Source organism: Lissotriton vulgaris, chromosome 9 (genome assembly GCF_964263255.1).
Source record: "Lissotriton vulgaris chromosome 9, aLisVul1.2, whole genome shotgun sequence".
Taxonomy (NCBI): domain Eukaryota; kingdom Metazoa; phylum Chordata; class Amphibia; order Caudata; family Salamandridae; genus Lissotriton; species Lissotriton vulgaris.
Window position 1 is genome coordinate 913,122,743 of NC_141697.1, and position 11,917 is coordinate 913,134,659.

Genomic DNA, 11,917 nt, shown 5'->3' on the forward strand with positions numbered 1-11,917 from the left:
AGAATCAGTTTCAGGTAAACCAGATTGAAAAGGGCTGTAGCTCAGACCTATAGAGAATCTTTTTTTCTGTAATGAACTATGTGCACACTATAAAAATGTCCTAAATCCCCCCGTTCTGCCGATCCTTTTTAATTTTAGAAGCAAATAGAGCATTTGAATGAAGAGCCAGGCCTCTTTTTGTTGTTTAACCGCATCGCTGCAGCGGTTATTTTTCCGCTGTGCGGCATTTTTAGAAATACCGCGTTACATGACGAGCTCAGCTCGTCATCAGCACACGACCACTGTGGCTGATGACGAGCTGAGCTTGTCATCAGCATCGAAGGGGTTAAGCTGAAGCACTAATTATGATCGGCCTTTCACCTTAGCTGCTGGTTCTGTCACCAGACATTATGACATCACAACTCAAATGTAATAAGTTATTACAGTTGAACAGCTTAATCATTTCCTTATTACAGGGGACTAGAGGTGTCACAACTCAACTGTAGCACAGAGATTATATTGGGATTGCAGGCTTCCATGTATTATATATGGTCTTTCTGAAGCCAGGTGCGGGCAATGGACTGGAGCCTACCAAAATAAGACAGACCCCTTACCTCCAATCATGGGACAGAAGAGCATTTCTTTCCTGGACAGTCCATAAAGGTTCATTCAGGGTAATTTTACTGCTTTAAATTCCAACCCAAAACAAGCTGTACAAATATGATAATGTACTTGAATGCCTATGCCTTCGATGAGTGTTCTGTAACTGGACTAATTATTCTAATTACAGGGCTGCATCTGACTTCATGCTTCTTCGGAAGAAGCCTGGAGTCAGATGCAGTAGAGACACAAGTATTTAGACCTGGATGGATGCGACATAGAAAGATTTCTAAGTGATCTGCTCAACTACAATTTAAGGAGTTGGATGCGACCCTAGGGAGCCCAACGAGGACTAGGAGGCGATCTTACAGAGCCCTTGATCGACTTCTGCTCGGTTACGTAATTTCTTTACACTCACAAGGTGTTGAGTGTCTCCTTGCTTCTTCTGTTCTGAGGGAGATCCTGTTAAATGTCTGAATGCAACACTTGAATTTAAGGTTCGAAATGTTGATGATCAGCATTATTGCTCCTGCCCTACATGAGTAAAGTTGGACAATAGGAATTGGATCCCTGTACCTTCTCAACTGAAGCAAGTGTTTGCATTGTACCAAATGTACCAAAAACGATTGACAAAAAGAAAAATGTTTTTTTTTTTCACATTGCTGCAGTACCGCACCTATTATCTCTTTGCAGGGAGCACCCTCATTGGATACATTCATTGTGAAGTGGTGTTAACTGTTGCAAGACAATATATACTCCATTCATTGAGTTTTTGAACTCACTCCGTGTACCTGTTTAATTCAACTGTTTCAATGTAATTTATATACTCATGTAAGGACCACCGCATAATCTCCATCGAATCCGTGAAATTAATATACCTGTCAGTCCGACAAAAAACACATTTGTGTTTGTATTATTTTTGATGAGTGCTAGCCAGGGCTACTGGAATTATACAATTATGCACCCTTGGGGTTTTCCACATAATTATGTACTTGCCACATAACGCAATTTTGATCAACTAAAATACTGCACATAAAACTCAATTCACCTTCTGATGCTTAAAGAAAACTTAGCTGGTCACCTTACATCAATTTATACCTGTACTAGCAGCCCGCCCCGACGTTGTCCGGGGGCAATCAGGCTTGCTGGTATTCCACCCGCCGACATGTAATTGCACTGGTCCCGTACTTTTAAGCAGAGTTTTGGGCACTGGTACTTATTCCTAACTCTACTTAACCCCAGGCTCACTTCCATTCCCACGTTGTCCAGGGGCAATCAGGCTTGCTCCCAGTCGCCGAAACCCAGGCTCCCAACCACCTCCTCAGCCCAAGTTCACCGCCACCTTCAGTGCCCCCAATCATCCGCACACGCCCTGCTCCCTAACACTGTGGCCACGCATCCGACGTTGCAAACGAACAAAGCCAGTATACACTCCCCGCTGCAACGCGGAAGTTCTGGGCCCAGAAATCCAGCAGTTAATCAACTTGTCATTAAGTACGGGAGAGGTCCTGAGGGACTGGAAAAGGGCACTCGTGAGACCGCTGAGGAAAAACACCACCATTCCTTGGACGGAACTCACCAACCTGAGACCTATTTCTCTCCTTCCCTTTATGGGTAAAGTGATAGAGAAATTTGTTAATAGGCATTTGTCCAATTATGTTGAGGAGACAGATGGACTGGATCCATCCCAGTCGGGTTTCAGGCCGAGGCATAGCACCGAGACCACCTTGTTGTCAGTCGCAGACGATTTACACATGTTCCAGGATAAAGGCCATTCTGTTATCCTGGTTCTGTTGGATCTGTCTGCGTCGTTTGACACCGTGTCACATGACATCTTGACCACCAGGCTTATTAACATCGGCCTGGAAGGTGAGGCCCTAGCGTGGTTGAGGAGTTTCCTGACAGACCGCACCCAAACTGTCACCTTGGGCGCCTATCGGTCAGAGGAGTTGGAGATCTCGAAGGGGGTGCCACAGGGCTCTTGCTTGAGCCCTACTTTGTTCAATATCTACGTGGCCCCCCTAGCGAACATCATGAGGTCCCATGGGTTTATCCCTGTCTCGTATGCGGACGACACCCAACTCCTCTTCCCTTTTACACACTTTACCGATGAGGTCAGGAACTCCTTCTCCCAGGGGATGAAGGCAGTGGCCCACTGGATGGCATCTAACTTCCTGCAATGTAATGTTGCTAAAACGGAAGTGATGCTGTCGGTGAGGCCAAACTCCTGTGGTCCCCCAATTGGTGGCCGCAGGATTTGGGACCAGTCCCGGAGCCTAAACAGGTGGTAAAAAATCTCGGTGTGTGTCTGGACCAGGAGCTATCCCTGAAGCAACACAGCAACCAAGTGGTGGACTCCTGTTTCCATGTCATCGGTATGTTGAGGAAAGTGTTTCCCTTGCTCCCTGACTCTACCAGGAGGACGCTAGTGCAGGCCTTGGTGTTGAGTCATTTAGTCTACTGTAATGGGCTGCTTTTATCAGCCAATGAGGGAGTAATTGCCAGATTGCAGGTGGTCCAAAATACTGCGGCCCGCCTTGTTCTAAACCAGCCTCCTTGCACCCCCTCCAAACCCCTCTTGAACACCCTGCATTGGCTTCCTGTCAAGCAAAGGGTGAAGTACAAGACTTGTTGCATAATACACAAGTGTCTTCAGAAGAAAGGCCCTGGATATTTGTTTAATAAATTTCTCCCCTACAAACCTTTGCGATCCTTAAGATCCAGTGAACAAGCTCTGCTGCAGGTCCCGAGAGCAAAAAAGACTAGACAGGGTGGTAGAGCCCTCTCAATTGCGGGTCCAACACTGTGGAACAGCCTCCCAGTTTCCTTAAGACTCTGTAAGGAATATCTTCCGTTTAGGAAACAATTAAAAACCTTTTTATTTCAAAATTATTAGATAGGACATGTACTCACTGTCTATGTGCAGGAAGGATGCCAAAGGCGCGGAGATACTCCTTTGGGAGGTGATCCTAGCGCGTTATAAACCCGCAAATAAATAAATAAATAAACGCTAACGTTTACTTGTCATTGCGCTCCAGTCCGCCTTACTTCACCGCTCCTACCCGCGGTTCACGTACCTCAGGCCGCTCCAGTGTGGCTAAGTTCTCCGCTCCTCCCCGCGCTGTTGTCCGCCGCCGCTGCAGTCCAGTCCTCCTTACTTCACCGCTCCTCCCCGCGGTTCACGTACCTCAGGCCGCTCCAGTGTGGCTAAGTTCTCCGCTCCTCCCCGCGCTGTTGTCTGCCGCTCCTCCCTGCGGTCCTGTCCGCCGCTCCTCCTCGCTCTCCCGTCCTCCGATGATGATGTCAGCACGTACGTGGTTAGCGCACACGGCCGGCGCTACTTCGAAGGGACTACTTTTTTTTGTACATTTTTTAAATAACGTATATATTTTTTTTTATATAGCCTATGTTCATCTACTGGACCTCCCCTTTCCAACGCTGTATTGGGTGTTGCGATTGGTGGTGTACTTTTCGAGTTTACCTTGCTCAAAAGACACAGTTCTCTCTTTATAATAGTAGTATAGATTCTGCTCAAAAAATGTTAGTTTATGGAAGTGCTTTTGTTTAGAGTGGGAACCAAAAACCTTTCATATTTAAATATATATCAGACATGGTCGAAAGTATGATGCAAACTCTGTCAGGATTGTGTTTTTAACAGTTGTTTCCAAATCATGTTTATAGAATGGGGTTTTCAAAGCAGGAGTTGTTTCCTCCAGGTAATTATAATTTAGAATTCAAATTATTTCAAGCCTCTTCCCTGGCTGAAGATCCCTAACTAGGTCGATTGCCAGTGGCCGAGATTAATTTGAGCTTTCCATCCTTTACTTTCTTGTTTTTGAGTTTGAAGCCCTAAGCATGCCGGGAATATCCTGATGAGGGTCTCAAGCTCACTGTGCCACTGGAACCAAGCTATACCTGGTTTAAGAGCCCTAACTAGGGCGATACCTGCCTGAGGAGCCCTAGCCAGGGCAAAACCGGTTGCTTTTGTTTCAATTCAGGGAGGACCTGGCTTGGCCGTTCGGGGTGGACTGTTTTCATGAGGAGCAGGGACACAACTGATTTGCATATGGCTGGGTCCAAACTGAGGTGGCATGTTGAGTGTTCAATACATAATTCAAACAAGTAATAAGAAGTTAACTGGAGTGTCTTGAAATGCTATGATTCAATTTGATTTGATGTAGACAACCCTGATAAAACAATCTTTCTGATGCCGATAAGAATTGAACGTTTTTCCTTGACAAATAATGCCATTACCCAAATGTCACTCTGAAATAGACATACGGATGGCTATGTGGCTGGAAAAATGCCATTACCCAAATGTCACTGAAATAGACATACGGATGGCTATGTGGCTGGAAAAATGTATATTGCACATGGGAAATGCATTTTGCAATAAATTTGGAGTTTTCCACCACGATTTCACAGAAAATAATTTGCTATTGAGGCTTCAATTTCAGCTCAAAAACATTTTTGACCACTGTATGATGATCATTCTTTTGAATCCACTGTTTCTAATACGAAACTGAACATCCTCATCTTTTGTTGTGGATCATTTATTTTTCAGTTGTCACCAAACGTTTGATTTACTCTTTTGCACATTTGAAATCCATTACTTTTCTTGTCAAATTTTTGTAAAAACGACCTTCTGGTAGAACACTTGTTTATTCATATTTAGATCACTTAGGATAAGGCACACCAAGGAAACATTGCCATTTTGAACATTTGCTAGAATTACTTCCTTTCTCTTTGAGCATCATAACTCATAAGAATTGTGGCTGTTCCACTGAATAGACACTGACACTATGGACTGATATCCATATTTTGAAACTAACATGTAAGAAACAGATAATTTATGATTGTTTGCATGATACAAAATAACCAGAAAGCAAGTTTTGCCTTATTGTAAGACGGGTTCTAACTATAGTAGATATATGTACATGGAGTAAAGTATGATGTATTACATTCATTTTGAAATGTTAAGTTTAGAAACCGTAAAACGTCTGTTCACTGCATCATTTATAATAAAACTGCACACCTCTCTAAAGCATGGTAGAAATCTCACAACACTGTTCAGAAGCATCATGAGGTATTGTTTCAGTGGGTCCAGTTTTCAGAACCTACCATGAAAGTGCCAGTTAGCTTCAAAACTACTTAAATATGCTGGTAAAAATTCTCTCGGGTTGCCAACCCGGCATGAATTGAGGTTATCCGGCCACACTGCGGAGCAGGCTGTTGCGGCTGTTGGGAGTGCTCTGGAGACCGCCGCGGTATCGGCGCTTGCGCTGTGTGGCGGTCGCGATGGCAGACAGCTGCATGAGATGAGGGGGCGAGCTGACCTGACGATGCCTCCCAAGGCAGGGAGAGGGGAAGCCCTTGCCCCGATGGATACGTCTGGAGCTGTAAAAAAATTCTGCAATCACTGAAGCATCGAGTGAAGGCAAGAGCAGCAGTAAGGAGATACCTTGGGAGAGAAACGAGAGGGAGCTTAAAGAGAAATCCTGTGTAAGCGTTTTATTCTCCTGTCATTTACCTCGGGAAAAGAAAAGAAAAAGACATAACATAACCTGTTAGACAAACCGGAGAGTGATAGTACAGGACTGGCGGTAGAGATGGGTAAATCGGTAAATCTTTTTACGACTCATGGAACAGTGGATACTCGCAGTACTGTGCAATTGGCTGAGGGTGAAGCTCTGATGGAGGTAGGAGTGGTGGTGAGAGCCAGGGCACTGCTTTCCCTGTCATACCCAACCCCGTTAAAACCAGTACAGGACCTGATGTGTTGGACAAAGGTCTGAGAGATAAAGCCACGGCGAAGGATGGACAGAGAGACACTCTCCCAAACGTTGATAGCCTATGGGCAAGAAGCAAAAATGATATCCAGATTGCAAGTAAGGAAATTGACTCTGGGGATAACTTCTATTTCCTATCAGACCACTTGGACTCTTCAGACAACGAGGTAGAGTTAATTCTAAAATGTTGTGCAAGGAGTGGTTCCCATTGTAGTGGGCACAGTGAGCTAAGCAGCAAGCCAGCCCTTGAACAGTGCGTAAGAAACATGAGCTGGGGGATGGGGCTATGCAGGCAATGGGCAATGATGCCCTGCTATGGGACTACTCTTTTTCGGCAGAACTAGGGGTAGATAGTGGGCACATCCCTGAAGTCCACAAAGAGAGCATGGTAGAAAAACCTGAAGAGATTTCAGTAGCTCTGATATATCAGACTGTAATGACCCACAGGGAAGAAACACGCACTGAGAGTCAACGGACCCAAGGTGCTTGCCGCAAACTTGGCTGGTAAAGGGATAAAAAAATGTATTAGACCAGATTTTTGCCACCAGACGGTGGAGAAAAGTTAGCAGCTACATCAGATCATTGCTCCATTTCCGTAAAGTAAAAGCAATCCATAGCATGATAAGCATAATGAGGATGAAAAAGCAAAGACCTATGTTGCTACACAACAGGAGTCATGAGCAGGGGAAAGTAGCTTAATTTGATGGGGGATAGGGCGATTAATTCAGGATTATGCATTTGTTCCTTTAATGTGTGACGGCTAAATAACAAGGTGAAAAGACAAAGAGTAGCCACAGAGCTACGTGTGATTCACCCCGACCTGGTCTGCTTGCAGGAAACACATATACAATGGGGCAAGCGGAAGAGCCTAGCAGAATTAGGGTATACAGTATTGTCATGTGCACATCAGCCTACAATGACCCGGGGTTGGCAGTGTTAGCTACGCGGGGAATCCAGGGACCAGGCAGAGCGTTGGTGACAAACAAGGTCAATGGGCTATCATGGAATGCATTATGGGGGTGGGTACGTTTTCTTTATGCAGTGTATGGTTCTAATTTTGACGAGGTGTCAGTTCTAGAGGGGATTACTGTGAAATTGGCATCATGGCCCACCACACTTATTTTATGTGGGGATTTTAATATACACCTGGCTTGTCAGGATTTACAGCCAGGCATACAGAACTGTAAAGGTAGGAAACCTAAGGTGTTTAAGACACTACAACATCTGTTGACCGATCATGGATCGGTCAATGTATGGACACACTGCGGGACCCGGCCCCAGACCCAGGATATACCTTCTACTCCCTTCCACACAAAAGTAAGTTAGGTTAGACTACTTTTTCATATCACCAGCATTACTTGCAGGAGCCAAGATTCAAGTTTTCCCTAGGATCACTTCAGACCACTGCCCACAGTGGTGAATATTTTAGTTTTTAACACCTGCATGGCTCTGAGAACCTTTTCGCATGATAGAAGGCTTTTGTTGGATGCTGTGTTCATTGACCACATGAATAACTGGTTAACCATTTTCTGGGACTTAACCGCGACTCAACCTCATGTGGGTATGTGTGGTATCCCTTAAAAGCTGAGTTTAGTGGGGAAGCTCTGAGTTACGGGTTACAAAAGCAGAGACAATTAAAATTAGCGGTTCAATATTTATACACAAAACTTAAAATAGCTGAAGATAATCTAGTGCAGGGAATATTGGCAGGTAGTGACATCACAGGATTACAAACCTACGTTGCTCGATGTAAAGCTAACGTTAATCTATATTGGAGCAGGGACAATGCCCTTCAACATCGGCTTAATAGGGAGAACTGTTATGAATATGGTGAGGCCACGGGTCGCTGTCTCCCACAAAGACTTCGCTCTGAAGAATCGGCTGAAAAAATTGAGGTTATAAAAGCTATATAGTGCAACCGGTTAGACACGCCTCGAGAGATCTTAGAAGTCTTTCATACCTTTTTTGAGGAACTATATACAGAAGATGATGTTGGGCGCAGGCAATGGAGATAGTGCTGCTAAATATAGTCAACGAGCGGCTGGGTCAGGAGAAGGAAGCTATTTCGGATAGTCCCATCACCATGGAGGAATTGGAAGAGGTCATAAATATATTAGCTAGTGGTTACCTTTGGAGGTCTACAAGACCTTTTTTCAGGAGATTAAGGTGAATAGGCTGGCAGTTTTTCATGCATCGCAAAGCAGGGGAGCACTGGCATCCTGGGACCAGGCTAATATTATTGTTTTTTAAAAAAAAAGGATAAACCAGCAGACCTCCTGGGATCCTATCAACCCATATAGTAAATTATGACGGGAACATTTACGCAAAGATTTTGGCAACTTGGCTGGCCAAAGTCATTTCCTCGTTAGTTTAAAAAAGGCAGGATGGGTTTATACCCACTAGGGGTACTGTCAATCATATCAATAGGGTTGTGACCCGGTATGCTATGGCAAATGTTAAAGGCAGCACATGTGGGCTGATTCTATTAGACGCCGAAAAGGCTTTTGACCGGGTTGCCTTGGACTTTTTGTGAATGGTTTTGCAGCAGCTGGGGTTTGGCCCTGGTTTTGTTACAGCTATTCAGGTTTTGTACCGATCCCCATGGCTAGAATATGTATGATGGGCTAGAATCTGAACCAGTACGTATTACTAGAGGTCGAGACAGGGATGCCCCTGTTCCCCACTGTTGTTTGCCTTATATATTAAACCTTTTTTAAATATGTTGGAGCGGAGCTCTGGATCAAACCGATCATATCTAGACAAGACCAATTTTGTGTTTTGACTTATGCTGACGACATAGCGGTTGTAGCATCTGACCCTGCGGTAGCTATGCCAGAAATTGAACAACTGGCACATAGGTTTGGTTCCATCTCAGGTTATGAACTCAACTTTCCTAAGACCCAGATTATCCGTATGAACCAAGCCAGCAATAATGATCCTAGAATAGTCAAGGAGTTGACATATTTGGGTATCAGGACTAGGACATGTCTGAGGGAATTAGTCGAGATCAACTGGGGGGCAATCTTGGCCAATGAGAAACAACTTCTGGAGAGGTGGGAATGCTTACATATCTTGCTGAATGGAAGATGTAATATCTTGAAAATGAACTTTGTGCCTAAAGTTTTATATTTTCTTCAATCAGTTCCACTAGAACTGTCTCGTGATCAGCTACAACAGCTGCAATCAATCTGTGCTCGATGTTTAGAGGCCCTGGGGAAACCGTGGAGAGCAACGTGTTTTTTGGCTCTTCCACGGGAGAAAGGTGGGTGGTCAGTTCCAGACTTCACACTATATTATTATGCATGCATATTTCAAAACATGCGGATACTGTTAACAGGAGAGGAGGTTGGTAACATTGCAGAGGCCCCCTCTATATGTCAGATGGTTTTGAGAGCAGAAGCTAAGAACTGTTTATTCAAAATGTTGGAAGGCAGCTATTATAAAAAAAAAAACATTTTAAGCTCATAGTCACAGGCTTTAACATTTGGAAGGTGGTGCGAAAGAGTTTCCAGATCAAAGGGGTTTTATATTACACACCCACATCCGCTACAACCTTACTGCCAGCCGTTTTCTGGGATCAGATAGTTGACAGTTGGAGATGTAAAGGGATTACACAAATCTGTGATTTCTATGAAGAAGGGGGTCTTTGTTCCTCCTTTGCAATATTGGCTGATAAATTCCACCTACCTAAAAAACTATTTTTTAAGAACTTACAAATCCATGACATCCTAGGTAAACGGCAGAGGGTGATAGAACCAAACCTGCTATCAAACAAGCTATCAGATGCTGGCTAAGATTGGGGTATTATATAGTTGCTTATTGGAGACAAGTAGGTATGACCTTGACATGCAAAATCTTAAATGGGAGAGTCGCCTGGTGGGGGCAAGCTCTCTCAGTGGAACAGTTGATTGATATAGCTAGGAAGATCTTGATGTTGGGTATGTTAAAAGCACAGCATTTTAAGACTCTATTCAAGTTGAATCACACCCCTGCAAAGATGTTGAAATGGGATGGAGTAAATGATGGAAAGTGTTTTCATTGTGGAACAGATATGGCAGATTTAGTGCACATTTTTCATACATGTGAGAAATTGATACAGTTTGTGGGACATATTGAGAGATTCCTCTCAGAGGGCGAGAGAAAGATATCGACGTCTATAATGCTCTTAAGAATTGGGGAAGAACTGAGGCTCGGCTATGCATCTCGTTCATGTGGTCAGCAGGAAGCCCCTTCCTTTGAGATGTGGAGGGTCAGATTTTATAGTATATTTAATCTGGTGTATAGCCTATATTCAGTTAAAGTGCTACAAATGTATAAGTTGGGTATGCAGGTATGGGGCCCAATGATAGAGCATATGAAAGATTGAAGTCTTATTACTATGCATAATGCTTTTTATGTCTAGACATGTATTTCATTATATATAGCCAATCTGCTATTAACTTAACTATGAACACCCCCCTTTTTATTTTTATTATTAACCCTGATGTTTATATGCTGTATCAGATGTTATAATATGATATTTGTACTGATTTATTCTTGCTATGGATTGAAAATAAAAATAAATGAAAACATTATTTGTCATATTGAAATAAATGGCAAACCACAAAAAAAGGTAGATTTCTAAGACCTCCTTCAGAAGGCTGTGTACTGACTATATACAACCAGGTGTTTAATCTCCAGCAACAACTCTAAAGAAGGAATCATTTTTTACTATCAAGCACACCTCTGGACCAACACAATGAAGGAAAACACATCTCAAATAGGTTGTCAATTTTATGAAGTTTGAGTGTTAACTTTGTGCCACACATTTCAAAGGAAGGACAACTAATATCATGAAGACAATTTCATCTGAGTCCCACTACCTTTGTTGGGTGCCCTTTGGTGATATCATTTACAAAAGTGACTGGCATTGGGCATGTTGTGTTGCATAATGTAACATTGCTACCTGGAAGGCAGTCCAGAGGTTCTGGATGGGCCTTCACAATAAATTACAACCTATTCTTATATATTAATAGTATAGTCCATTTTAAAACCCAACGCAGCATGCATTTCCCAGTGTGGCCTACTAAGGATGTACATTTACTGTAACACATGAACAAGGGGGGACTAGGGGCAAATAAAGGTCTGGCACACGTGCCCCATGGTCTGAATTATCATTCACAAGGTGTGTTGTTCCTAATAGAAGGAGCGAGATCAGTTCAGAAATCCAAACAGAAGGGGGGTGGGAAACCCTTCTGTACTCCCCCGACAAGCTCTTTCCGTCTGAGGGAGTTCGATGGCAGTTTCCCACTGCCTTTTTGTGCTGGTCTTTCCGGCACAAAAAGGCATAGGGAATCAGCTTTAGGGGCCCCCAGCACGGCCCCCCTGGGAGCAAGGCAATCAAATGGCAGCCTAGGGTGCCCCTACGGTGCCCCCCCAAAGAACCTTGAGGTGCCTGCCACTGGGTGCAGGGATGAACTGCACCCCTGCTCTTTCAATGAGAGCATGAATTCTGTTCTGAATGCATGTTACCATTGAATGGTATAGGCATTCGACTGAACAGGGTTCGG

The 11,917-nt window shown here is 43.8% G+C and overlaps 1 protein-coding gene across 2 annotated transcripts in view; it reads left to right on the plus strand.

Annotated features, from left to right (window-relative positions):
- The window catches only part of LOC147692501 (cytochrome P450 2G1-like), a 591,635-nt gene extending 580,696 nt beyond the window's left edge, over positions 1-10,939 (plus strand). For both annotated transcript variants that reach the window (XM_086938711.1, XM_086938712.1), the window contains exons 11-13: positions 9-182; positions 323-831; positions 8,458-10,939. The gene's annotated coding sequence lies outside the window, so the exon portion shown is untranslated. The remainder of the gene's footprint in view (positions 1-8; positions 183-322; positions 832-8,457) is intronic.
- Positions 10,940-11,917: the final 978 nt, after the last annotated feature.